This window comes from Vicugna pacos, unplaced genomic scaffold, assembly GCF_048564905.1.
Source record: "Vicugna pacos unplaced genomic scaffold, VicPac4 scaffold_104, whole genome shotgun sequence".
Classification (NCBI taxonomy): Eukaryota; Metazoa; Chordata; class Mammalia; order Artiodactyla; family Camelidae; genus Vicugna; species Vicugna pacos.
This window is the reverse complement of record NW_027328784.1, coordinates 1,501,801-1,528,593: the sequence shown is the minus strand read 5'-3', so window position 1 is coordinate 1,528,593 and position 26,793 is coordinate 1,501,801. Positions and strand designations below refer to the sequence as shown.

Here is a 26,793-nt window from a genome sequence, read left to right as displayed (position 1 = left end):
GGGACACCAAGGGTCAGCAGAGCGTGCGGGAGGGAAGGCAGCCTGCAGTGCTTCTGCGGGGTGTTCTCCCCAGCAGGGCGCTCTGCTGAGTTGTCTCTTCTCTGAGTTTGGTTGCCAGAGGAGCAGACAGCAAAGTAATGAGTTCTGGAGGGATTGTATAATGACAGGAAGAAATAGGAACCTGGAGATTTTCTGGACTAAAACACGCTTTTGGTTCCTGATTCAGTGTGTTCCATTACAGAATTGATGAGTTGTGTCTATTCTGGAACGTCATTGAAATAAACGTTCAGCCTAAATGTTAAGGGCTTTGATTTATTTGGCTGGAGGACTCGAGCCGGGATGACAGCCTCTCAGATCACTCTGAGGGACTGCTCCCAAGAGGTAGTGGAGGAGCTAGGATAAATAGAATCTTTACAACAAAGATCAGGTAATTGGAACAATAAAATATTGCTTGTTATCTAAAGAAAACCAGATATCTCAAGTTCAAGTATTTACTGCTTTTCTATGTATGGTGGGAAGCAAACATTTGGGTCATTGAATTCATTCCTTTGGCAATCCCCTGGCTATCTAGGGCCAGTATCCTGTCCTTTCTTACTCTGAGTCTGCTCAGAGGGCACCACTGTGAGTGACTGACAGGCCGGGCTGTAGGCATGAACTCGCTGGGGGTTGGCAGCAGCCGCTGATGATTTGGATTCAGCATTCTTTGTTTACTGACATGGTTGCAGTATTTTCATGCACATTGTAGTATTTTCATTCACAGTGTTCCCCCTTGGTCCTAAATTCGACCAATATTTTGAGAGACATTTCATGAACAATTTTGTCCCACGGTGCTAGGATGGCTCATTCCTAGTTCAGGTGAAGAATCTTCTGAGTTGCCATTCAAGGTGTTAGTTTTTTTTATCAGGCCCTGTTGATACTAAAAGTTCTCTGGATCACCTGTCTTACTAGTCTATTATGATCCAGGAAGTGTTTACCCATCTTTGCTCATTCCCATACCTAGAATCACACTATTATATTTATTTTATTCAGGGTTATAAATTTTATCTGTTTCTTCAAGATATTTAGCCATCATCCATCTTGTGGGCCTAGTTACACATTGGGAAATGTAACAGACAACAATTTTATAAAATAGACAGGATATAAGTAATACAGCTAGTAACGTTAATAAAGTCACGAGTAAGAATTTAATAGTCGAGAAGTTGTATTTTTGGGTTAAAATTTTGCTTGTGTTTCTGAGTTTGATCCTATGAGAAAGTTCATATTTATGGTCAGGGTCAGAGCAGGTATTAATTGGCCAGTTGAAATCTCCCACCTTGTAAGATCAACAGTGGCCTAAACAGAACTATAAATTCTTTTTAGAATAACGTTTCTGAGGGCTATCTAGTTAGAGCCTTGGAGTAGGGAAACCAACCAAGGTAACACAGAAGTACTAGACATAGGTAATTTATCATAAACTTAACAATTGGAGTAGTTCATAATCAAAGGTTGGAGAAATTATCAAAGTAATTGGTATACAGTCCTGGTCCGGTGTCTTGGGTCAGCAGTCTAGCTCAGATGTCGTCTTCTTCTCATCCTGGTATGGAAGCTTTTTCTCCATTTGGGCATTGTTTTAAGGTGAGCAGCGCTCTATAGGCCAGTGCACTGCAGGGGCTGTTTCAGATAGGAAATGAATCCGAGACTCCGTTTCCTTCAGCTTTGGTGTGTATGGTCTAGTTAAGAGTATCTGAAAAAGGGTCTTTCCATTCAGGTTGGAGACAGTTCTTTAAGTCATGCCTGTTGCAGTATGTATAATCCCCTGGCTGCCGGTCATGGGGCATTGCAATTTTACCCAAGGATAGATTACTGAGCTTCAGAATCAAACCTAGAGTATTCTTTTCATAATTCAATTAAACTGTACAGCAGTGTGACATAACAGCAAGGAATGATCTGGGAAGTGTCTTAGTAAATATGGACCTCAATTAACAAAACTAGAATTTAATATCGACTAAAATATAATTTTTTTCTCTCTAAAGTTACCCTCAGTTTTCTCAAATATAGCCAAATCAAGATTAATTTCTTTACAAATTAAATCTGATTATTTGATCATATAGGCTTTTTAAATTGACTGTGTTGGAAGTTTTAATACGGAGTCTCAGGGTAGAATGTTAATAAGGTTTTCTAAGGCCAAGAAAGCCACGTCAAGGCTTTTCATGGATTTTTGCCTTACAGATTTAGGTAAATTCTTTTCTCTTTAAAATCCTTAAAATACCTTTATACTCCTATATCTCTTAGGAGATGATCTCCCTAATTTGTCTGATAGAGCCACTGGGGACCTAAGTATTTTTAGTCTTTTGAGGGATCAGATAGAGAGAAAAGATAACTGTTCCAAGTCTGTATACATAGTTATAATTTATCAAATTGCTGTGAACCATAACTAGCTTAAGGAGAAGAGATTCTTTATGTCTGGGAAACAGGTTAAAAGGCAGTAGTATTTCAAACAATATCAAAAATTATAACCATATTCAGCTGGTTAATCAGTCCCATGTAACTAATTCTTTTAATGAGAGTTTTCATTAGAACTTTAAAATGTCTTACCCAGTTTAGTTCAGTGCTGTAGTTTGAAATTTATTAGAAATCAGTAAATCTCCTTGAAGAGAAAGCATTTTGCAGAACCATCAGAAGAAAACAATTAACTGTCTATAAATGACAAAAGATTTAAAAGCATGGTTAAACACCGTTACACTATAATCAATAAAGAAACCTGTTCACTATACCCATAATTATCACTGGTAACATTTCAGATAAACCAGAATTTTAGGGAGTCCATATAATTTCTACAATACCTATATTAATAATATTTCTCATTCAATATAACCTTAGAAGTTTTATGATTCATTTGACAATTCCATGTTATTTAAAATGCCAAATGAAACTTTATAGTTAAAAATCTCTCTTTGGGATGTTTCAGGGGCCTTCTGTAGCATCCCAAACTTAACTGGAGATTAAAAGAATTTTAATTAATTAAATTAATTTTTATTTAATTAATTAGAATTTTATATTTGGGGAGCTTTTTGAAAGATTTCAGAACACTTGATCAGATAAACATATAGATCACTGTAATGTAGTACTAATTCATTAACAAGAAAATATGTCAAATGTAAAGGCAGAACAGATCAGCTAAGTGGTATAAGAAGTTTTACAATCTGTTACTGAAGGTGGATTAATATTTTAAGAAAATTTTTTCCTCTTAACAGAGAGAAAACCAAATCTAATCTTGTTCCAGCTAACTTCTAAGATTCATTTACGTTGCCCAATTTGATTCTAAACTTAGCCAATTCTGACCACGTACAAAACTTTCCTCAGGGTTCCTTTTCCACAAGCCTTCCACAGCTTTCTATACTTATATTAGTGTGTCCCTTATTTTGTCTTCCATTCAGAGGTAACCAGCTTCAGGAGAAAGTCACTATTTTTCATTAACAAAGTATTATTCCATTCTTACATCTTCCTTTACGCATTTATATTACTTTCCTAGGATACTGAGATCATTCCCTTACTAATAGAGACTATTTCTGTGTGACACCAACCATTTATTAATATTTCTAAACACCTTTAGTTTCACTGTAAGAGGAAGTTAAATGTTAAGTAATTCATATTTCAATCTTATTTTATCTGAAAATGGCATAGATATTTAATAAAATCTTGTCATTTAACTTAATTTAGCACAACTCTAGAATTTAAAGATATCAAACATTTAGAGATTATTTTAAGCATACATTTTAAAAATATATTTTAAATATTTACCCAAAGCTCTCATCTCATTTGCATTTAATTTACTTAAAATTTTACCACAGCACATTACTGTTATTTTTTTTTTGACAAATCTGCAACAGATATAACAGGATCTTATTTGACTTTCATTAAACCTAGGTACAGTAAAGGTATTATAGTTAAGATGGATGATTTTAAAGATGTCTACATTTATTAGAACATACTTAAACTAAACAATATCAAATATTACCTTAATATTGAATATTTTCCAATTCACATGACACTGAAAGTCAATTTGTTAAGTTTTTATTTTAAAAATACTTTATTTTTAAGCTCTTATATTTTTACATCAATTAAGCAGAGCTCTTTGACTTCGAAATTTTTTTTTTTTAGCAGTAGAAATATCTCACTTCTATAATCTGTATGCAGGCTTATAAACAGACAAAAGCTAGAGATCTCATAGCTTCACTTTAAAACTTACTTATATTTATAATAATAGTTGGAGTAAGCTGAATTTGCTTGCTCAAATCACTAAGGCTTACTATTTATGAAACAGATAATTAAGATTTCCTCACAAAGTCTGAAGGACCCGTCAGAGTTCTGAGTTCTAAAATGCCAAAAATTTCATGGCCTCAAGTTTTATTTCGTTGAGCTAATTAGGCTCAGTCCTAGGTCACTGTTTGTTGTATTTATATTTCTGATCTGCAAGACAAAGACACTCTTTTCCAGGTCCCCAGATAAATGCTCTGTCACCCAGACCCAATTTTATCTCCTTAATTGGCATTTTTGTATCAGTGAGAAGAGCTGTAAACAAAGAATTCCATGTTTTAAAACTAAGGTTTTCTTTATTTTGTCTTCCAAAGCTTGCATAAGACATTTATTAAGGTCTCTTTTCCTTGAGTTATAAGTTAAACCCAGGGTAAACCTATTTTTTTTTTTTTAGCTACTCAAATTACTTTTTAGATTTACGTTATATTGGACGTCTCAAGTAACTATATTGGTTTCCTTTAATTTGTTCAATTAATATTTTCATAGGGATAGACATGTGCCCAGCCTTATAATACCAAGAAGGGGAAGCGTTTTTCCACTGAAACATATCTATCCCACAACATAAGCAAAAGGTTTATATAAAGACCATCTAAATATACCAATTTCACAAACTTTTATCTCAATTTTATTAAATCTTATACCTTTAATTTTTATATTTATTAAGTTTAATCAATAATTCTTATTTCTAGAAGGAGTGACAGAAACCTTTTTTTTGTGGGTGTACATTGTATATAATTTTATAGAAGTCTCTAGGATGCCCAAGTTTCAGCCAAAGAGCTTAGGCCCTTCTCGATTTTTAATTTCATTAATTGGTCTGTTGTCCCAATCCTTGATCAAGTATTTCAGTCTACATATAAATATATTTTAAACTGTGGTAAATAAAACGGACTTGTTTGAACTTTAATGTTGGGGGGGAGTAGGTGAACTCTTTGGCCCTTTTTTTTTAACTTTACGTAGTGTAGTATCAAAACCCTGTATGTAAATCCAAAAATGTCCATTTTATTTATCTCATTCAAAATAACCATATAAAAATATTTATCCATTTGGGATAAGCCACTTATCTGTTTTTTTGACATTTTTACAATCCTTTTTCCAGTTATTCAACCTAATTAACATTAATTATACTAAGTTTTTATTAGCATCTCTAGAAACATTTATCAGAAAGGAAAAACAAAAATGTAGCTTTTCAAACCAGTTATATTTTTATATCTGAGTTCTTAGGTTAACCATTAGATATATTTTTCTGCATTTAAACTTTATTTTAATAGGTACCAATAAAACAGCCGTTTATAATGAGATCTCTTTAAACTTTCACCAATTAAAAAGTTTTTCCAAATTAAAAAATCCATCATATGGCCATCAATTTATATATATATAAATAAATATATATATATATATATATATATATAGTGATTTTAAACCAATAAGATGAAGAGGCCCTTCCACATGAGAGTCGGGGTGTTGCCTAAATAAAATTCAAAGGTTTACTCTCCAAAAGCTTAAAGCCTTCGTGGTCCAGGCTGATGCAACAAAGTTTAAGATGGCAAAATATCTGAAAATTGGTACAATCAAAGAATTGCTTAGAATCCCAATTTATTTGCGTGGCCACCGTATGTACACAATACTTGAACTTTTGTATGGCAGAGTCCAAGGTTTCCTTTAAAAACTAAACTAAACATATATATACTTACATGCACACACTTAAAACATCCAGAGAAAGATAAAACGTTTACATTTCAAGGACACAGGAAGAGAAATCCAAGTTCCCACTAAAGGGGATTTTGTTTTTATAAGTTCAGAATGCCAAAAAATGTTTTTATCAGGCCTGGTTATTTCCAGAGTGAGTTTTTTTTTTCTTATTCCCGATTAATGTTGTAAGTTTTGTATGTACATAAATCTGGCTGGGGTTTTACTTGGAGACTGGCAATCTGTCATTTCTTTTTCTTTTCTTTTCTGTTCTTTATTTTTTTTTGAAAGTTCTATTCCCCATTGTAAGGTCGGGTTCTCAGAATAAATTTGCTAGTAAGATTTCCCAGAGGGACAACTCTGTGGCATGAAGTCTTTGTGTCTACCACTCCTGGAAGATTCCCTGTCACCCGAGAATGCTGTTACCAGCCAGGAGGATGGTCCAAAATTTGGAGTTGAAAGTTTCCTCATAAGAGTTTTACTTTTATCCTGAAAAATTCAATGGAGGTAACCAAATTGAGGAAAACATTAGACCAGCCTCTTACCTAACCACTCAGTCCTGAACCCAGTGTCTTTCAACTTGGACCCACTCGGGATGTCTCCACTGGGTGGGTAATTCACCTCAGTTTCTTTCAACTGGAGGGCCACGTACCTGGATACACCGCCAGATAAAACTTAGGATCATCAACCAATATGTGAGATCTGAGAACCAGGAGAGACTCAGCCAAATTCATCTGGACCCCCCGAGGAGGCGGATGAGCACAAAGGGCCACTGCTGGTACCAAGGCTCTGGTTATTGGAGAGTTCAGGTGGAGAGAAATCTGCTGTGGTGCTTCATGGTGTCCAAAACTGTTGACTGAAATAAACGTGCAGCCTAAAAGTTAAGAGTTATGTTTCATTTGGCGGGAGGACTCGAGCCAGGATGACCGTCTCTCAGAACTCTCTGAGGGACTGCTCCCAAGAGGTTGAGGAAGAGCTAGGATATATAGGAGCTTTACAACAAAGACCAGGTTGTTGGAACAATAAAAGATTACTTGTTATCTAAAGAAAGCCAGGTATCTCAAGTTCAAGAATTTAGTGATTTTGTATGAATGGGAGGAAGCAAATATTAGGACTCACTGAATTCGTTTTTTAGACAAGCACCTAGCTATCTCGGGCCAGTAGCCCGTCCTTTCTTATTCTGAGTCTGCTCAGAGGGCACCATTGTGAGTTGCTGCAGTGGCTGGGCTGCAGGCCTGTCCTCGCCAGGGAGTGGCGTAAGCCTTTAATGACTTGGTATCAGTATTCTTTGTTTACTGACATGGTTGCAGTATTCTCATTCACATTGTAGTATTTTCGTTCACAGACCGAATATGGATAATCTGCAAACTTGGAAAGCAACCGAGATGGAATTACTGCAGATACCTTCTGCTTTAATAAGCCGTGTGCAAACATAAACACGGAGGAAGCATACACTTGGATTTGGAGGTGTAGGAAAGGGATCCTGCACATTGCAGGAGAACGCAATGCAGAATTCCTTAAGTCCAACTTTCTTTACTGTAGTGGTTTCTGAGAACAGTTTATGGTAATTAAACAACATTGACAAACGGTGGCACACATTGCTTTTAAGAGATGGCCGGCTGCAAACTTTTATATTGGACAGGTGGAATTCATAGGCAAGTGGTCAGGTGGATGGGAGAGAGATGGAGCCAAGGCCTGGGCCCAGATTCCGGTTTAAATTGCCATTTCTTCACCATAGGGCCTTGGAATAGAATGCATACTCTCAACCTGTTGGTGAATCTGTGAAATGGGCATGATAATATTCATTTCTTCCTGGGATTGTTGTAAGATCTAAAGAGTATTATAGCACACATGAAGCATTTAACACCCTGGCACTTAGCAGTGTTCACTGTGTGGGGCCGCCCCGCTTAGCGTGCGTCAGAGCCGTAAAGGCAGCATTTGTCTGTTGAGGATGCACTTGTAGCCCCTTGGCTAGGTTGTGAATTTGTTGATTTCCTTTAATACTTGTAACTCTGTGTGACATGGGCAGTTATTTTCATGGACAGATGAGGAATCTCAGGGTAAAGAAGACTGTGTAATTTGCCCAAGGTCAGACCATAATTTTGGGTGCAGGGGCCTCAGTACAGCATGGGCCCCTGGGCCTTCTGCTCTCTCCGTTCAGCACCAGAGCCAGATATGGAGTTGGCTGTTTCCCTGCCCAGAATATCCGGCAGGACCCAAGACACACCTGGCCCTGTGCTGCTTGAGCAAAAACTCCGGAGGAGAGGGAGTTACAAAAGGGATAAACATAAAAACAGACGACAGCAAACTGTGATCAGCTCTGAGAAGGAAAGGAACACGTCTCGCCGTGCAGAGCTGGGAGCTTTCCCATCTGGGCTGCTCTGGGGGTGTTCATCTCAGCTAAACAAGTTCTGCTGTTGCAGCAAGGCAGGAAGGCAGGGCGCATGTGGGCAGGTAGACAGGGCCTCATTGATCGTACTCATTCCCCATTAAGCGGCAGCTTTCACGGGCACTTACCTAGTAAACATTGGCCATAATCTTCACGCAATTTGCTTGGTAGTTTTATTGACCCCAGCTTTGAGATGAGGTCATTGAAGCTGGGGAGTTTGTTGCATGCCCGTGATTACCTTGCAAATACCCCCACTGGTCTTTCAACCTAGACTGGTGTGGCTGTCATGCCCCATCCCTGTGAATGGCATCGTGTAGCTTCTCCCAAGTGGCCCAAATGACTGACATTGATATGCTTAATTCGTAGGAAATGGTATGTGGCAATAAGAGAAAAAGATAGTAAGAAATTGTTTGGAAAACAAGAAAAAAACCTATTCTTCCCCAGCTGGGGGAGCGTAACCTGTATCACCCACCCTAATCACTGCCTGTCACCTCCTCCCTGAGGATTCTGTGTTCAGAAGCCACTCTGAGCCTTGGGAGAACATTTTTCCTCATGACACTTTTGACTAGGACCCGCGACATCTCTGTCCCTGGTTAACACTCTCTTCAAAGCCGTTTAAATTTTTTGCAGGTTCCTCCACTCTGATGTAAGAATACCCTGTATAACTTCTTGATGCAGCTCCTTAATGAAGATCTTGTGATGGAAACCTAGCCAAAACTGGGATGTATGCACATAGTGACTGCAACTTCAGCACATTGTGAGTTCATAATCAGAGGGGTGGGTGACTCAGGAAAGGCTTTTTTAAGGTAACAAGGGGAAAGTGAAAGGACGCTTGCTGTGTGAGAAAGAAACATCTCGGTCACAGCCAGCAAGACACCTGTGTTCATGATGGGGTGTGGCGAGTGCAGAGTTCTCACAAAGAAGTGATGTGATGGGAGGGAGGACAGTTGGGTAATTTATTGGGGAGGAAAAAAGTGGGCTGAACATTTCCTGGTTGAACAAGAGGATTGTGACATGACGTGCTTGTATTTTGGAGAGAAGGGTTTTGTGGGGACAGGCCTAGGAGTACGCTGTATGGCTGGGGAGTCAGCACAACAGAGAAACACAGAGAACCGGGCAGACCCCAAGGCCCAAGCTGGGGGAGAGGCTGCCCGCAAATTGGAACCCTGGAAGCTGGTTCTGTCCCTTAGCTGGGGCCTCAGACGTCACTTCACAGCCCAGTCCTGTTGATACAAGAATAAAAAACGTTGGGCATGAGAAGGGCTGTGTCCCAGGCTTTCGTTGAGCCCCTGGGATGTGCCCCACCAGATTTTGTTCTTTGACTTCATGCAGTAAAGAATTCAAGAGCAAGCCAGTGTTGAGTAAAGGTATATATATTCAGACAGATACATTGAAATGCAAGAGAAACGTCACGAGGTGTGGGGGTTTCATGCACAGATTAGAAGTAGGTACACACCCAACAGACAGAAGGTCTGTCTTCTCCAAAGAGGGACAGAGAGTGGTGACCGCGAGGTGGCGCTGTGTTGCTTGTTTTCTTGGGCTTGGTGGTTTCATATGCTAATAAGTAGAAGGACCAGCCTTAGGGCAAGGGGCTAGGATTCCCAGGGAGTTGGCCATTTCCCACCCTTTGACCTTTTGTGGCTATCATTGGGACTGCCATGGTGCCTGGGGCATGTTATTCACCAGGTTACTATTACAATGGATGTTTACTGAATCTCAAGATCTGCTAGAAGTTAAATCTCTTCATCCTGAGCCTCAAGGCCTATTGGGGGTTGAATCCTTCACCATTTTGATGTCAATTGCTGCGGCCTTCCTTGAATGGCTGTGCTCTTCCCCCTTCCATCCTGTATCACTGTGATGACACAAAGACAGCAAAGGCCGGGCCCTAACCGTGCTCCTGCATTTAAAGGCAGGAGGTGTGGTGTGGGCTTATGATGACTCTGAGTGGTGAGAAGGATGTTTCAGATTTTCCCACGTGAGACATGGCGACTTACCAGCAGCCTCCCCAGATTTATCTCACGGGCATTATCGCTTGTGTTGTTATGGAAACAAAAGGCCAGCCAAGAAATAAGAATCACACAGAGGGTTGGAGTACTGAGATTTATTACGCTGGCGGGCTCAGAGGGGTTTCTTTTCCAAAGCTCTGAGCACCTCCAAGACGTGCACATGAGGTTTTATAGGGTTAATTACAAGTATGGGGCTAATACCCAATAAGGCTCAAACAACAAAAAGCAAGGAATCAGTACACTGAAGCTTATCAATTTGGAACAGATCACGTTACTGACAACTGTTGACCTTGGATTTTCGGGTTAGCTTATTAGCCCAGTAAACTGACACTAAACTTCAGATTTACCAGGTAGCCCAGCAAAACTTAGATCAGGAAACCGACACTTATCACACTTTGATTTGTGACTTAGCTTGTTAGGCCAGCTGTGGTTTTCCTTCAGTGTCACTTATCTTTTGAATTTTTCTTTTTTTCTTTTTTTTAATATTTAATCCAAATTTAATATCAGGGTTCTTTGGGAAAGAAATTTCTCTTTTTCTTTTCTTTGGTGATCTTTTAGGAGGGCAGTTAATTAGATGAATTTACCTGTTAGTGGAAGCCCTGGGGCTTCAACCCAGGACCCCGTGCACGCTAAGCACACGCTCTACCACCCGCCCCATCATCTTTTCTTTTTGGTTTCGCTGCCAAGAATCCTATAGCTGAATTTCTAGTCAGCCTTAACACTTGCCCTGACTTCATGGAATCCATTTTTATGAGTTTACTTCCCCCTGGTTTCATTTAAGTATTGAATCTCCATTTTCTCTTCACTCTCCGTTTTGCCTTTTGTTGTTATGGTTGTTAAGCTGTGTTTAACAGAATTGTTTAAATTCTCTTTTAGCAAGAGGCTGAATGTAAATAAATATGTAAGCAAACAGCACAATTAAATGCTTTTATACATTCTGAGCTGTTTAGTAGTAACTTAAAAACCGAATTGAATATTAAAGTGATAGCATTTTAAAAATATTTTTTAATTTTTCATAAAAATATAGCTGATTTAAAATATGATATTAGTTTCAGGTGTACAATAGATGCTCCATTTATAGTTACTGTAAAACATTGTCTGTATTCCCTGTGTTGTAAGATACATCCCTCTAGCGTGTTTACATTACATGTTGCAGTTTGTATAAGAAAGTTGGGTAACGCAGAGTCTGGAACGTGGCTGTGTATGACTCAGGTTCACGCTCACCCTGCCTGTCAGAGCTCAGGCCTTCACTCCTTTCTGCAGGGGAGCGAGTGGAGGCAGCTCTCATCAGCGCTGTCACCACCCTCTGAGTGGCAGTGACAGCAGTGACTGTGTGTGGACGTGCAAATTGTTTTTCCAAGAGCTTTATATGCGTTTCTGCATTTAATAATTAAAGCCCTCCTGTGAGGAAGCGTTTTAAGTTTTTAATGCATAATACATTTTATTTTGATATTGATAGATTTCAAACCTCTGGAAAATTTACAGGAGTAGTACAATAAACGCTTAGATACAGTTCACTTTAAAGGGCACTATTTGGCTTTCTGTGTCTGGCTTATTTTAGCATAAAGTTTCAAGGTTCATCCATAATTGTAGCCTGAATCAGTACTTTATTCTTTTTGCTTGATAATATCCTTTTACTTTGTTTTCGTTTTTGGTCTATTTAAAAATATTTTCATTGAAGTCTTGTTAGTTTATAATTTTGTGTTAGTTTCTTGTGTACAGCACAACACTTCAGCTAAATAGGAACCTACCTGTATTCATTTTCATCCTCTTTTTAAACATAAGTTACTATAAGATATTAAATATATTCTCCTGTGCTATACAGTATAAACTTGCTGTTTATTCTTTACATACTCAGTATCTGCAAATCTTGAACTCCCAGTTTATTCCTTCCCACACCCTCTCCCCACTGGTAACCATAGTTTGGTTTCTATGTCTCTGTGTCTGTTTCTGTTCTGTAGATAAGTTAATTTTTTTGTTTCTTTCTATTTTTTTTTTTTAGAGTCCACATGTGAGCAATCTCATATGGTATTTTCCTTTCTCTTTCTGGCTTACTTCACTTAGAATGACATTCTCCAGGTCCATTGATGTTGCTGCCAATGTCATTATTTTATTATTATTTTATGGCTGAATAGTAGTCTATTGGACAAATATGCTACAACCTCTTTATCCAGTCATCTCTCAGTGGACATTTCGGTTGCTTCCATGTCTTGATATTGTAAATAGTGCTGCTGTGTACATTGGGGTGTAGGTGTCTTTTTCAATTAGGGTTCCTTCTGGATATATGCCCAGGAGTGGGATTGCTGGGTCATCTGGGAGGTCAATTTTATGTCTTTAGAGGAACATCTATACACTTTTCCACAATGGCTCCACCAAACTGTATCCCCACCACAGTGTAGGTGTGTTCCCAATTCTCCGCAGACTTTCCAGTATTTATTGTCAGTGAACTTCTGAATGATGGCTATTCTGACTGGTGAGAGGTGATACTTGATTGCAGTTTTGATTTGCATTTCTCTGATAATGATATTGAATATTTTTTTATGTGGCTACTGGCCATTTGTACGTCTTCATTGGAGAAATGTTTCCTTAGGACTTCTGCCAATTTTTGAATTGAATTGTTTGTTTTTCTTTCTTATTAAGTGTAAAAGCTGTGTACATATTCTGGGAATTAAGCCCCTAGCAGTTTCATTTATTGTAAATATTTTCTCCCATTCCATAGGTTGGTTGTCTTTTTGTTTTGCTTACTGTTTCCATAGCTGTGCAAAAGCTTGTAAGTTTAATTAGATCCCTCTTGTATATTTTTGGTTGTTTTTCTATTGCTTGAGTAGACTGCTCTAGGAAAACATTGCTGAGATGTATGTCAGATGTTTTGCCTATGGTTGCTTCTAAGAGGTTTATAGTGTCTTGTCTACATGTTTAAGTCTTTAACACATTTTGTATTCATTTTTGTATATTCTGTGAGGGAGTAGTCTAACTTCAATGATTTACATGCAGCTGTTAAGTTTTCCCTACACCATTTGCTGAAGAGGCTGTCTTTACTCCATTGTATGTTCTCACCTCCTTTGTCAAAGTTTCAATGACCAAAAGTTTGTGGGCCTATTCTTGGTAATTTTGTTTATCCGTTCATTGATGGATGGATATTGTTAGTAACTTTTGGCTACTCTGAATGATACTGCTATGAATATTGATGTGAAATTTTTTATGAGAATATGTTTTCATTCTGTTGGCTGTACATTTGCCCCGCCATATCTGTAGTTTCCACTACATGAATCCAGATGGTTGATTGTAAAGGGACTCGAACATCCTTGGATTATGGTATCCAGGGTGTGGGGTTCCTGAAACCAACCCCCCAAGGATATTGAGAGATGACTCTATATGTAGGAGTGGAATTGCTGAGACATATAACTCTAAGCTTTTGAGGAAATACCAGACTTCTCCAAAGAAGCTGCAACATTGTTCCTTTCTCCTGGCCGCATATGAGGTTTCTCTGCCTCCTGAACGACATTTGTTATTGTCCATGTTTTGGTTATAACCATCCTAGTGGGTGTAAAATGAGATCTCATTTTGTTTTTGACTTCCCTAGTGATGCTGAGCATCTTTTCATATGATTATTGGCCATTTGTATATCTATTTAAATTCGTGGTAAATTTAAAAATTGGGTGTATTTTTTTGTATTGTTCAGTTGTAAGCATTTGTTATATATCCTGGATACTACTCTCTTATTAGATACATGCTTTGCAAAATTTTTCTTCTATTCTGCACATTGTCCTTTAACTATATTTTTTTAAACATTAAAACAATTTCTTTACAAGGGAGGTAGTTTGATGTAAAGATTTATTTTATTTTTTTGCAAAGCACGCACTCTCTGACTTGAGATACCCTTTTCCCCTGTCATTTGACTTTCTTGATGATGTCCTTTGTAAGAAAAAGGTTTTAGTTTTGATGAAGTCCAGTTTATCTGCTTTTTCCTTCTATCACTTGTGCTCTTGGTTTTGTATCTAGGAAACCAAAGCCTATCCTAGGCCCACAAAGATTTATACTGTGTCTTCTTTTAGAAAGTTTATAGGTTTAATTTTTACATTTCTGTCTGTGATCTATTTTCAATTAATTTTATTTGTTATATAAAATATGGGTGTTCAGATTCCAGATTGATTCTTTTGCCTGCAGATACCCAGCTGTCCCTGAACCATTAGTTGAATAGACTATTCTTTCAATGGAGTGTTTTTGGCCCCCTAGTGGAAAAGTGTCTGTAAATGTAAGGTTTTCCCCGTGGGTTTTTATTGTGTCTCTTAGACTTATTTATCCAAACTTATGCCAGTATCATACTGACTTAGTACTATAGCATTTTAGTACACTTTAAAGTGAGTCCTCCAACTTTACTCTTCTTTTTCAAGGTTGTTTTTGCTGTCCTGGGCCCCTTGCACGTCCATGTGAATTTTGGGATCAGTTTTTCAATTTTGCATAGAAGTCAGCTGGAATTTTGATAGGGATTCCACTGAATATATAGTACACTTTGAGGATTCTTAACATTTTTAATAATATTGTCAATCATTCCATGAAAATGGGATGTCTTCCATATATGTAGATCTTTTAAAATTTATTCTGGTGATACTTCAAAAAGTTCAATGTACAAATCTTGTAAATTTTTGTTAAATGTATCTCTCACTTTATTTTTAATGCTGTTGTAAATGGAAAGGCTGAATTTCTTATGGGTGGGACTATGTATCAATCTTCTTATTTGTAGAATTCCTTCACAACAAATACCCTTGGTATATATTTGCTACATAAATCTATCCACAACTATTCCCCGCCCCGTGTTATAAGAAACCAAGACCCAAGGTAAGCTACTTGAAAACACCTATGTGGAAGTGAGAAATGAGACCCTTGGGTGGGTCTTTGTGCAGATGATACTGAGAGCTTATTCTGAATGGCTTCTTCTTAATTACTTTTAAACAACCCTTTCAGTGTATTTAGTCAGATACATTAAGATTATGCCCTTTTGATGTGCGGAGTAGCTAAGACTATAATTTTCAAATAAATTCTAGTGAGAGTGTTGTACTTGAAACCTAATTTGCATCAATCTTTGAAGATTTATGTTTCAGGAGCTTTGACTAAAGAACAACTGTCTTTATTCTATAATGAGAACTAAATGCTCAAGCAACATGTAAGAGTTTGAGCAAACTGCCCCCGCCCCGTAGTGCTGGGTGGCTGCAGCTGTAACTGGAGTCAGCACTTACCTCTCCCAGTATGCTTGTGCTGATCTGCTCAAAGTGGTTCGTCCAACAGTTTGTCAGTAGTCTGTTGGACAAAGTCATAAAACATTGATTGAAGGTTGCTAGAATGCAATATATTCTTATTAATATTAAGTAAGCACATATTGAATGCTTACTGTATGATGGAATTGTCCCTCAGCCTCACATGAATATTATTTCTCTTGAAACCTCACATATTTCCTTGTTATTCTCACTTTACAGATAAGGAGACTGAGAATTAGGTCTTCTCTCTTTGGGGGGAGCTCATTATTAATGATGGGCAGTTGTAAGGAAAAAGATATTGATTCATCATGAGAAAACATTTTTGTGAGAGTCAGCAATGAAGAAGATGAACACTGAAGAAGGTGATCATTGTTCGAGTGAGACAAGCCCTGGGTTGTGCGGAGTCAGCATCCCTGTCCTAGACACGGCACGTGTAGAGCTGCGTGGTGGGTGAGGCGGCGCGGCCGTGCAGGGAAAGCGGATGCTGGGGCCTTAGGCTGTGCTCAGGCCTGGTTGGGCTTTCTCCTAAGGGGAGTGAACCATCATTGACAGATTTTAAGTAGGAGAGTGGGGTGCTCTCATAGTTCATATTTGTCTTCTAGAATGTTTGGAAACATTTAGAAGGCTTGGCAGGAGATGATGTGATGAGTCAGAGTAGGGTGGCTGCGAGGTGTAGCAGTGTCCAATTTTCAAGTGGTTTTCAGGCCCAGGCTTGTGGCTTAGTAGCCGTGTCAGTTTGAAGGACGCACGCAAGGAAGTGAAACAATTTATCTAATCAATTGAAGCAGTGATGTACCCAATTCCCAGGACTGTTGTGGAGATCCAGTGAGATACACTGTGCAGTGTGCAGCGTGGTCTCCAGCAGAGAGTCAGTGCTGAGTGAGTGCCAGTGAGTATCTGGTAGGTCAGTTGAGGGTGGTGGGACTCGGTGTCTGAGGATATCTGGGCCCTGAAGGAGGGGTCCATTCACATCTGTGAGTGATGGGCCTGAGTTGGGAGACGCAGGGAGACCTTACCCTCCGACCAGGGGCCCTGGTAAGGACGGCTATGGGAGGAACACCGTGAAGTCAGCTCTTTGCATGTGGAGTTGGAGCTGCCTTTGAGACAACTAACTGCAGTGTCACGAGCTTAAAGAGGAGATCTGGGCCCAGGTTGTGCATTTTCCTAAAATCTCAACTCCTAAGGACGCCGAAGTATTGATCACTGAAAGTGAAGTCATACTTTAAAGGACAAACGAATAGTAGTATTATCTCTGTCATCAAAGCTCACGTCTATTTATTCATCACTCACTTTGCTAATTGGGTACTTACAGAGCTCACTTCACCGTCCTCCCGTGGGCTCAGGCTCCACAGAAAAGAGCTGGTGTGTCTTCCTCTTTTCTAGAATAAGACACATTTAGCTTGTAGACTTCTGTACCTCGCCAGACTTAGGAAATTAGTTTGTTGGTTTAATTGTATTTTCTGTTGGCCATGTCCTGACAGGAGAGAAATTTTACCTCATGGTCATGTTTCAATTAGCTGTTACTGAGAATTGCTGATCTGATACATAGTGTATGTATTACATTAACTTTGTAGAGTAGTTATCATTTTTCTGTCTTTGCCCTTTAATTTTGTTTGCCCCTTCAGTGTTCTATTCTTTTTGGGGCCTTATTTTTTTTAAATTAAAAAATGTCTGTTAGCAGTTAAGAAAAAAATAGGAAAGAAAAAATGCACATGAGAACTAAATTTAGAAAATGTCTAGTGTGTTTTCTGTCTCGGCAATGGAGGGTACTAAAACTCCTGAAAACCTTCATTACACAAGTTCCTTAAAATGCTGATTGAGAAATAAAACCTTCCTTCCTCATCTTTCAAGCTGCACAACTCATTGTCAAGAAAGTGAGGGAAAATTCTCAGAAGCCAAGACAAACGAGAAAGCAGGGTTTCTGAGAGATACGTGAGCGTTAGAAGCCGTGGTGTGCTGGTTGGCTCCTGAACTGATTTTCAGTTGCCTTGACAGGAGGGAAGGATGTGAGCCCCAGGCCTCTCACACTAGGAGTTGGATGGGTGATCATATAATGGGCCAAGCCCCTCCTGAGAATCTTGCTTTACTAAAGGGTGGAATAGGAAAAAAAAAATTCCTCAAGACAAGAAAGTAAGAAAAGTCAATTTTGTTGGAAGAGGGGAAAAATAACAAATCCAAAGTAAGGATATAGTTTAAAGCTGTTCTGGCATGAGAGTGACCACAAACTCCTGGCAGAAAAGCACAGCTACTCCTTGATTGATAAGTTGTGTTTTGAATGAATCAGTGAACAGCTATTTCGAAAAAGGCCTCCAGAGTCTTGTGGATCAAGATACTGGACAGCAAACACCTCTCTTCCAAGGTCTCATTCAAATAACCAGAAAGGTTTTAAAGGAAAGAAGCCATGATCATAGTTCTATTTATTAACATTTCTATATGCTACGAATTCAGAGGTGACTATGTAGTTGTCTCCTCTATTATGGACCTTACTTTCTCTTTGGGGAGACAAAATGACATAGTTGGTAATCTTGGTGGAGGGAGGTGTTAGTCTGTTGCAATTAGCCAGGAGAGGAGATTAAGAAAACAGTGAAGGGTGGGTGAACTTTTTAGCTGAGTACAGTCTTGTTCACTTGGCTTTTAATTGCAGGCTCAATGAGCTGTCACTGGAGGGACTAGATCTTACGGAGGATGGACTTAGCTCAGGCCTCTTTTGAATGGACAAGTGAACCTGGAAAAAGACAGTCAAATCTGTGCAGACATTAAAGTTCACTTGAACGTGCTGCATCCCTTAGCCAAAGATAGGACAAATATGCAGCAATTCTTGAGGACAGAAGAGTGGTTTTTAAGGTTCTCCAAGAATGAATCCCATGGAACCGAGATGGCCAGTTGTCAAACTGAGACTTTGTTCTTTGGACGGTGTACCCAGCAAGGGTATTGGCCTTTTATATGGTTCCATTTGTCTTTAATACATGTCTGTTGATGAGGACATGGGCACAAATGTTTGACACCTTGTCGAGGCGATTTTGGATACCTGCCTAGAAGCACGGGCACAGTTGTGGCTGCTTCATACATCTTGCAGCCCATCCCTTTCCCCGGCTCCGTGATCACGGCAGAGTGGTTCCTTGTTGACCTGTCCGTTTCCTCTGTGACATCATAACCCATGAAAAGACCGGAGCATATTAACTTGGCTTTGTTAAAGTCAAAGAAACAGATCAAATATGGAGTCAGATTTGTTCTTTCCTATTTCAGTAGTACCATGGAGATGGCAGTTTGGGCAGCTTTTTGTAGTGTCCTGGAGGCTTTCTCTCTCAGCTTCTGGGTGCCTCTATTGAAAACCCTTCATTGCTGTCTGGCCTGCTGGTAATGCACACTGCCTGTTTTGCCCTGAAGATGTGTTCTGTTTATAAACTCATCTCTACTCCTTGGAAAACAACTCAAGAAAAACTCAGTTGGTTTTCCACCAGCCATGGGCAGGGGTGAGGTAAACCGTGTTATTATTTCATAAAATAATAGTAATAAAAGTAATAGTCATAGTAGTAGTACTTGTAGTAATAGTAATAATAATAATAATAATAATAATAATAATAATAATAATAATAATAATAATAATAATATTAATAGATGTCTTAAAACAGGACAGAGCACATTGGAGAGAGTCAAAAAATGCTTTCTGGCTTAAATCAAAAGTGATGACTAGTGATTCCATGGCTGCTGTATTTGCTAAGCTAATTACTCCTTTGCTCCATTACACATTTCTTTTATCTGAAAAAGAAATACAAGGAAATGGTTTAAAAAAAACTCAGAGAACAAAAATACACAAGTGAAAGAAGTTTTCCCTCATCCTCTGTTCTTTCAGCCCTCTCTGGAGATGCCTCTGTTTACTATCCTTTGGGTGCTTTTCCAGATATGCTTTGCACATTCCCACCTATGTATGTAAATTCCTTTAAAATTTTAGTTATTTTTAACTTAAAGGGGTTTAAATCCTCAAGTGGCATCTGGCCGGGTAATATAACAGAACAAATCTGACTCCATATTAGATTTGTTCCTTTGAATTTAACCCTATGCTCTGTCACCTAGGCTTCATCTTGCTTGTAAAACCATGTTGCCTAGAGCCTGAAATAAACAGGAGACCCTATTCTGAAGGCTCTGACCTTTAAGGATATTTAACACTTTTTCATTCATTAAAAGATAGCAAATTGCAGAATAGAAAATAACGTTTCTTTTGTTGGAGGTTTACAGGGATCTGACCCACGCAGATAGCTGCAAGAAGAAAGGATTCTAACAAGAAGGAATTCCTACACTAAGAAGTTTGCACTAACCAAGCACATAGGAAAGGAGCCTGAATTGTGACTTGGGGAGATGGTTTTCCAGGACATTATTTTGCCATCTAGGTCTACAGAAACTTGCTATTCCATGCCCCAACATCTGGTCTCCCAACTTAATGGCCTGTCCTGCACTGAGGAGAATTAATTTCGACTTGGTAACACTCCTATCTACCTAGAAAGCTGGGCACTGGAGCTGAGTGTTATGGAAACAGGCCAGCCAAGACAAAAGCACCAATCGGAGTGTTGGAGTACTCAGAATTATTATGCCGGTGGGCTCAGAGGGGCTTCGGCTCCGAAGTTTTGAGTACCTCCAAGACGTGCACATGAGGTTTTAAAGGCTTAGTTACAAGTAAGGGGGGATTAGCCAATAAGGCTCAAAGAACAAAAAGCAAGGAATAAGTACACTGGAGCTTATCAATTTGTAACAGATCACATTACTGACACTTGTTGAGCTTGGAATTACGAGTTAGGTTGTTAGGCCAATAAACTGACACTAAACTTCATATTTACGAGATAGCCCAGCATAATTTAGATCAGTAAACTGACACTTATCACACTTAGATTTGTGACTTAGCTTGTTAGCCCAACTGGACTTTTCCTTCACATGAGGACAGCTCTCCCACACCCAGGGAACTACTGTGAGCCCTTGATGTTTCCACTAGGGTGGGGTATGGTTTACCCAGGAGGGATGGGGACTATGCACCAACACTCAGGCAGTCTGCTCTGTCTGGGGCTCTGATCTTGTACCATCCCGCTCCCCGCCAGCCCAACACCTGGGACAGTGGAGCTAAGGCAGAGATCCTGCCTGCCTGTTTCCCAGCGTGTAAAAGGGGAATATGTGCTCTTCCCAAGGAAGTTCTGAGCGACAACACCTGCGGGTGCTTGGTTCTCAGAGCAACAGAAAACCCAGCTCCGCGTGGGGGCAACGGGTGTGATCTCCCTAGGGTTTCTGCAGAAGCATCGGACGGAGGGTTGGATCACGGTGGTAAAATTGAGCTGCGGGGCTTGAAGGGTAACAGAAGGGTACAGAGGCAGGTCTGCCGCCTAGGGGTGCCCCAGAGGTAAAGCTTTTTTTCTCCAACTCCTCTAAGACCCTCCCTTCTCCAGATCCCTTCCTTCTCTCTGCTCATCCTGTCCATCTGTATCCCTCCAATTTTCCCGTCCTCTCCACCCGCTCCCATCTTCTCCCTCCCTCGCTGTCCCACCTTCTCTCACAGAACCCAGAGAGGATCGCTGGCCCTCCTGCGCATGCGCAGTCAGTGCCAAGTGGTCCGCTGGTTGGGAGCTCCATATCCGAGCCGGGGATCGGGCCCAAAGGCTTCTCAACTACGTCGCCCGGTAGGCCTTTGGTTCCTGCCTGGGGTCGGGGCCTCTGACTGTGGAAGTGCAAGGTGGGGGGCTCCTGGGAAAGGGGTCAGGCGGCTGCGGGAGGGCGGTCCGCCTGTCACAGACCCCAAGGGCGCTAGTCAGCCCGTGTTCAGATGAATTGCTCAGGCCAGACCCCTCTGCCAGCGCCACCTGCCCCGGCGTCCCGGCCACAGTGTCCAGGGCCTGGTGTGCACCTGCCATCTCTCACCCAGCCGGGATCCCCTCAGTCCGCGGCTGGCGTCCCCTTCCCCTCTCCCTCCCGCTAGTCCTCTCCTCCCGGGCTTCCTCTCCTCGTCCGCCGGCCCGTCCCCGCCCCTGGGCGGGCTGTGTCCCGGGCGGGCGGGGTCTGCGGACCCGGACGGGGGCGGGCGCCTGGGACTGGGGCTGGGGCTGTCCTCCGAGCGAGGCTGCAGCCCGCGTCCCCCTCCCCGCTTTCCCTGCCCCGCGACCCCGGGGCTGCCCTGCTCTCCCTTTCCCGCTCCCTGAGGACCAGCTCTGTGGCGTGGGCGCTGCTACCTGGGCTGAAAGCCTCCGGCTCTAACGCCCAGCTTCTCCTGGTGGAGTCGGGATAAGGGAGCGTCACTGCTAAGCGAGGTTCTGTCTCCCCCCTCCATGTTTCTGCCTCAGGTAAGTACCTTGAACACTTTCAGGTGTTATGATGGCGGTGCTTGTTGATGTCACGTGTTTTTATAGTGAGAGGGATTGCAGTGGTGAAAGCAGGGCTTGGTTCTGTTAAAAATGTGCTGAAGGCATGAGGCTGTGACATCCTCCTTCCTTCCCTCTCCCAGGGTGAAAGGAGTGATCCTCGATTTTCAAAAGATAGTTACAGTCCCTAACTAGCCCAGCCCAGCTAGTGTGTGTTAACAGGAACAGCACCACCAGAGGCCTTGGAGACCCAGGCATATTGCAGCCCTAAAGTGCTCCTGGCATAGTTTGGCTTGTTTAGGTTTTTTGTTTTTCTTAAATTGTGGGACAGACTAGTGTATAAACTGAAAAATAATTGTCAAGAAATAATTTTCATAGGACAGTTTTATTGTGATATAGTTCACACACCATGAATTCCATCCATTTAAATGGTACAATTCAGCAGCTTTTTGCATATTCACAGTGGTGCATGCATTATTATTCCAGAACGTTTTCATCACTTCAGAAAGAGCAGTGGAAATGAATGACCTATCCACCCCTCCCAAGTGGTGGTTCTAAAGAAATTTCTTGGCTATTCCTGACCATAAATTAACTTGTTTTATTCCAAGAAAAATCTGGTAGGAATTCTAACCAGAATTGAAATGAATCTGTCTATCAAAACAGGAAGAATTTATACCTTTATGGCATAAACTTCTTCTACCCATGAATATATCTGGGACCCTATCTTTTCATCTGACCAGAGCCTGGCCCATGTGAAGTCCTCACTACTTTTTGGGCTTGTGAATGATGAGATTCTATACATCGTTAGTTGCAACTGTAGCCTTTCACAGAAGAGAAAAGTAACCTCAGTGAAGCAAGTGACTCTCTGATGGTCAGAAAGAGTGACAGCCAGTGCTGGAGTGATCCAGTGGACTTGGTGTTTGCAGCTAGATTTCTCGACCACCTACAGTTAAGGGGATTAGAGAGTTCTTTTATTTTTTCTTAATGACATTGCATTTATTTTTACTTATTTTTTAAAATTATTTTTTATTTAAGTGTATTCAATTTACAATGTTAGTTTCAAGTGTACAGCAGAGATTCAGTTATAAACATATGCATATGTATATATATATGTTTTAGATTGTTTTTAGTATAAATCACTACAAGAAATTGAATATAGTTCCCTGTGTTATGTAGCAGGTCCTTGTCATTTATTTTATATTTACTAATTTGTATCTGTTAACCCCCCCTTTCCTGCCTGCTAAACACAGTTTGCTTTCTATGTCCATGAGTCCATTACTAGGAGCACCGTTTTTCCTAGTAATATATGCTCTTTTGCTGCTTTCAGTTTCAGTAATTCCATCTTATCTGTGGGCGCTTTTCTTCTGGTGGCCTTAATGTGGTTTGCACACGTGGTAATAGAGATCTGTATTTGGGAGAACCCCAGGCCTCGTGTAGTCCCTGGTACAGAGTGCCCACTGAATTGATGCTTGAACTGGGAAAAAAGCACAGTAAATGTTGGAATTTCCACTATGGTTGAGAATTCTATAACCTCTTTTGACAAACTTAATATTGGCTGCACCCATTCTGGGTAATTTGGTGGAAATTCATGTTATGGTGGTGAAGAGACGGGGCCTTGTATGCTTCTTCTCTTTCTGTTTTCTAACACTCATTCTCCTGGGCCTTCCAGATCCTCCCCTAGAAGTGCCAGGTCTGGCTTGGTGCTGCGCTGAGGCAATATTTGTTAATAAGGCCCTTTCCTCATCTCTTCTGAGCCTCCGGTTCTTTCTCTGCACAATGAGGGCTTAGACTAGATAACTACTTTTCAGTTTCTTTTAAAGCCATGTTTCCTTTGAGAAACAGAAAATGCAAATCTCTCCTCTCAAACCAACCCTTTAGATTTTGAAAAGTCCTCCAAGGAGTGACATAGCTCTTTGTGGAAAATGAATGTGATTGTGATTCCAGGTGACACAGAAAAGACTCTTCAGAGATTGATTGCAGGGAGAGGGCAGGAAAGGGGCAGTATGTCACACTTTCTAGTGTGAGCACTGGAGCAGGGGCTTGGATTTAAATACGGTGTCTGACGTGGCCTCTCTCTAATCTTGTAGAATGTGATAAACTACTCTACCTCAGTTTCTTGATGTGTCAAGTTGGGGTGATAATATTTTAAGGCTTTTGTGAAACATTATGCAAATAAGCCATTTGTGTATGGGTAGAAACAAGACCTGCTAGGGATTCAGGGATTTGTTTAAAAAAAAAAAATCTTGTCCATAGCACTCTGTCTGTGTGTATTTAGTAGTTCCTGAAGGGTGAGGGTGAGTCTAAAGTCCATCGTGGGACAGGTGGCCCATGATTCTCTGTGCCCCTGAATGCCCCCTCCTCCCCAGTCCTCTTCCTCAGTCCAGGATGAAGTTCCCTAGTAGATTTACTCAGAGGTCTTGTGAAAATGGCTATTCATTTTATTGTTTCACCAAGAAGGGCTGCCATCATGATCTCTGTGGTCAGGTTTTGAAGGGCTGCCATCATGATATCTGGTAAGAATTCTATGGAATTGGGTGTTTCTATTTAATGAAAAGAAAAAAATTACAAATAGAAAATTAGAACAAGGATGGTCACATGGGCTCTTGGAAGTGGACACCATTAGAAGTTGGAGGGACTAGTGGGCTCAGTGGGAATGTTAACTGAGTGTATCTCATGGGCTGGGCATTGTCCTATTTGTACTGTGTGTTCCTTATTTGAGACAGTGAGCTCACCTAACCTCGAAAACCTCTTTAAAAAATTAGACTTTTTATTTTGAGATGTAATGTAGATTCCCATGTGGTAGTAAGAGATAATATGGAGAGAGCCTATGGACTCTTTGCCCAGTTTTCCTTAATGGTTCCATCTTGCAATATTGGGGTACAATTCATTACTGACTCACTAACAATTTGAGGTTTGTGTTATTGCCCTCATTTCTATCCATGATTAAATTGGGGCTTAGAGAAGCACACAGGCCTGCCCAGGTCACCCACATTGTTAGTGCAGAGTCTGGTGAACGTGGGCTTGGGATTCCCAGGAAGTATCATTATGATGGTCTTTGGCAGGGAGCAGCATTCACTTTGCTTGTTTATTCATTCATTCAAGAAACATTTATTGAGTAAATTCTGTGGGTCAGATGCTTTCTTAGGGTTATCTGATTCTTCAGCAGTACTGAGAACCAGGAAATATTTATATTTTTTAAACTGAGAAAATTAGCTCTGAGAGGTTATAACTCCCCCAAAGGAAGAATAGCTCATAAATGGGGGATAGTACAATTGTACAGTCACCACTTTTTATGCAGGTGGTACCCTAGGCATTTTACATTTGCAAACATCCGTAATCCAGATATATTCTTGCAAGGCAAGGATTTTTTTTAATTGATGTATAGTCAAGTTTACAATGTTGTGTCAATTGCAAGGTGTTTTTTGACTTTTGAATTAAAAAATACTTTTTCAGGAGGGAAATTAGGTGTATTTATTTGTTTGATTTTTTAAAATGAGGTACTGGGGTTTGAACCCAGGACCTCGTACATGCTAAGCATGTGCTCCACCAATGAACAGTAACCTCTACCCCAAGGCATGTTTTCTTATCCATTACTATGAAGCTAAGGGGTTCAAATAAATTGAATAGGAATCCAGATCTTTTGATCCTACTGTGGTCCTTCTCTTTATATTCTGCTGAAGGGGGTTGGGGAAGCATTTCCTTTGTTCATTTCTTTATTCAGCATTTTTGAGCAGTGACTTTGCATCAGGGCCTTGCTAGGTGCTTGGAAATAGAAAATAAGAAATGACCTTTCTCTGCAGAGGCAGGAAGCCTAGACCAAAAGCTGGGTAATGTGATCCGAGCTACAGTAGCCATGTGCAGACTATGAGGACAAACTGTACCCCCGGATTTGCTTTGGCTTCCCTTGCCTCCTGTCTGGTACACACCAGGTCACCGCAACCCAGATGGGCCCATAGCACACAGCAGAGTATGTACCTCGATCTCCTCTCCCGTCTCGGCAGGGCCTGCAACATGAGCATCCCTGACTACGTGCAGTGTGCTGAGGACCACCAGACTCTTCCCGTTGTAGTCCAAACCATGGAGATCATCTCAGAGGAGAATTTCTTTTGCATCTATCAGCTACTCACCTCGGTGAGCCATATCAGCCCATGTGGCTCCCAGTGGACACTCTGTATCCATTACAGGCACCGCTATGTGCCCGAGAATGGGTGGAGCGTCTTCCAGAAACACTGCAAGGTCGTGGGCCTTGTCACCATTACCGACTGTCTCTCTGCCAAGGCCTTGGAGAAGCTCCACGTGCAGAGGAGCTGTATGGCACCTCGATAATGACTCTCAGCTCTTTGTCTTTGTACTGCATGTGGAGGAAGTCGAGCAGCCGCGCACCGACGTTGCCTTCAAATTTAGAGGACTGCAGGGTGGTGGAGAAGAGGATCGAGGACTTCACTGAGTCACTCTTCGTCTTGCTCAATTCCAAGTGGCTGGATGGTGGCCCCAAGAATTCTGGGGAGAAGATCCCCCTCCCCTGCATCCCGTTTGAGAAGGAGGACTTCATGGGACTGGACACAGACAGCAGGTAAGTTTACCTGGAGGCCAGTCCACCCTGGTTTTGTGCCGGATTGCTTCCCTACATCCTGAAAGGGATCAGCAACGAAGAAGTCTGTCTTGTAGCCAAGGGGGGATGGAGATGCAGCCCGCCGGTTTACAGACATTTCAAAGTGAATCCGCCTTTGTTTCAGAGAGATCCTTTTAGGGTTAGTGTGGACACTTACTCCCGCTTTACAGCCATGACCATGGTGGGACCCCTGGGGTTGCTGTCCAATAAAGTA

The 26,793-nt window shown here is 40.8% G+C and overlaps 1 protein-coding gene across 1 annotated transcript in view; it reads left to right on the top strand.

Annotated features, from left to right (window-relative positions):
• The window catches only part of LOC140694800 (uncharacterized), a 91,412-nt gene extending 65,190 nt beyond the window's left edge, over positions 1–26,222 (top strand). The window contains exons 10-11 of the mRNA XM_072957862.1: positions 9,002–9,128; positions 25,969–26,222. The gene's annotated coding sequence lies outside the window, so the exon portion shown is untranslated. The remainder of the gene's footprint in view (positions 1–9,001; positions 9,129–25,968) is intronic.
• The last annotated feature ends 571 nt before the right edge of the window (positions 26,223–26,793 follow it).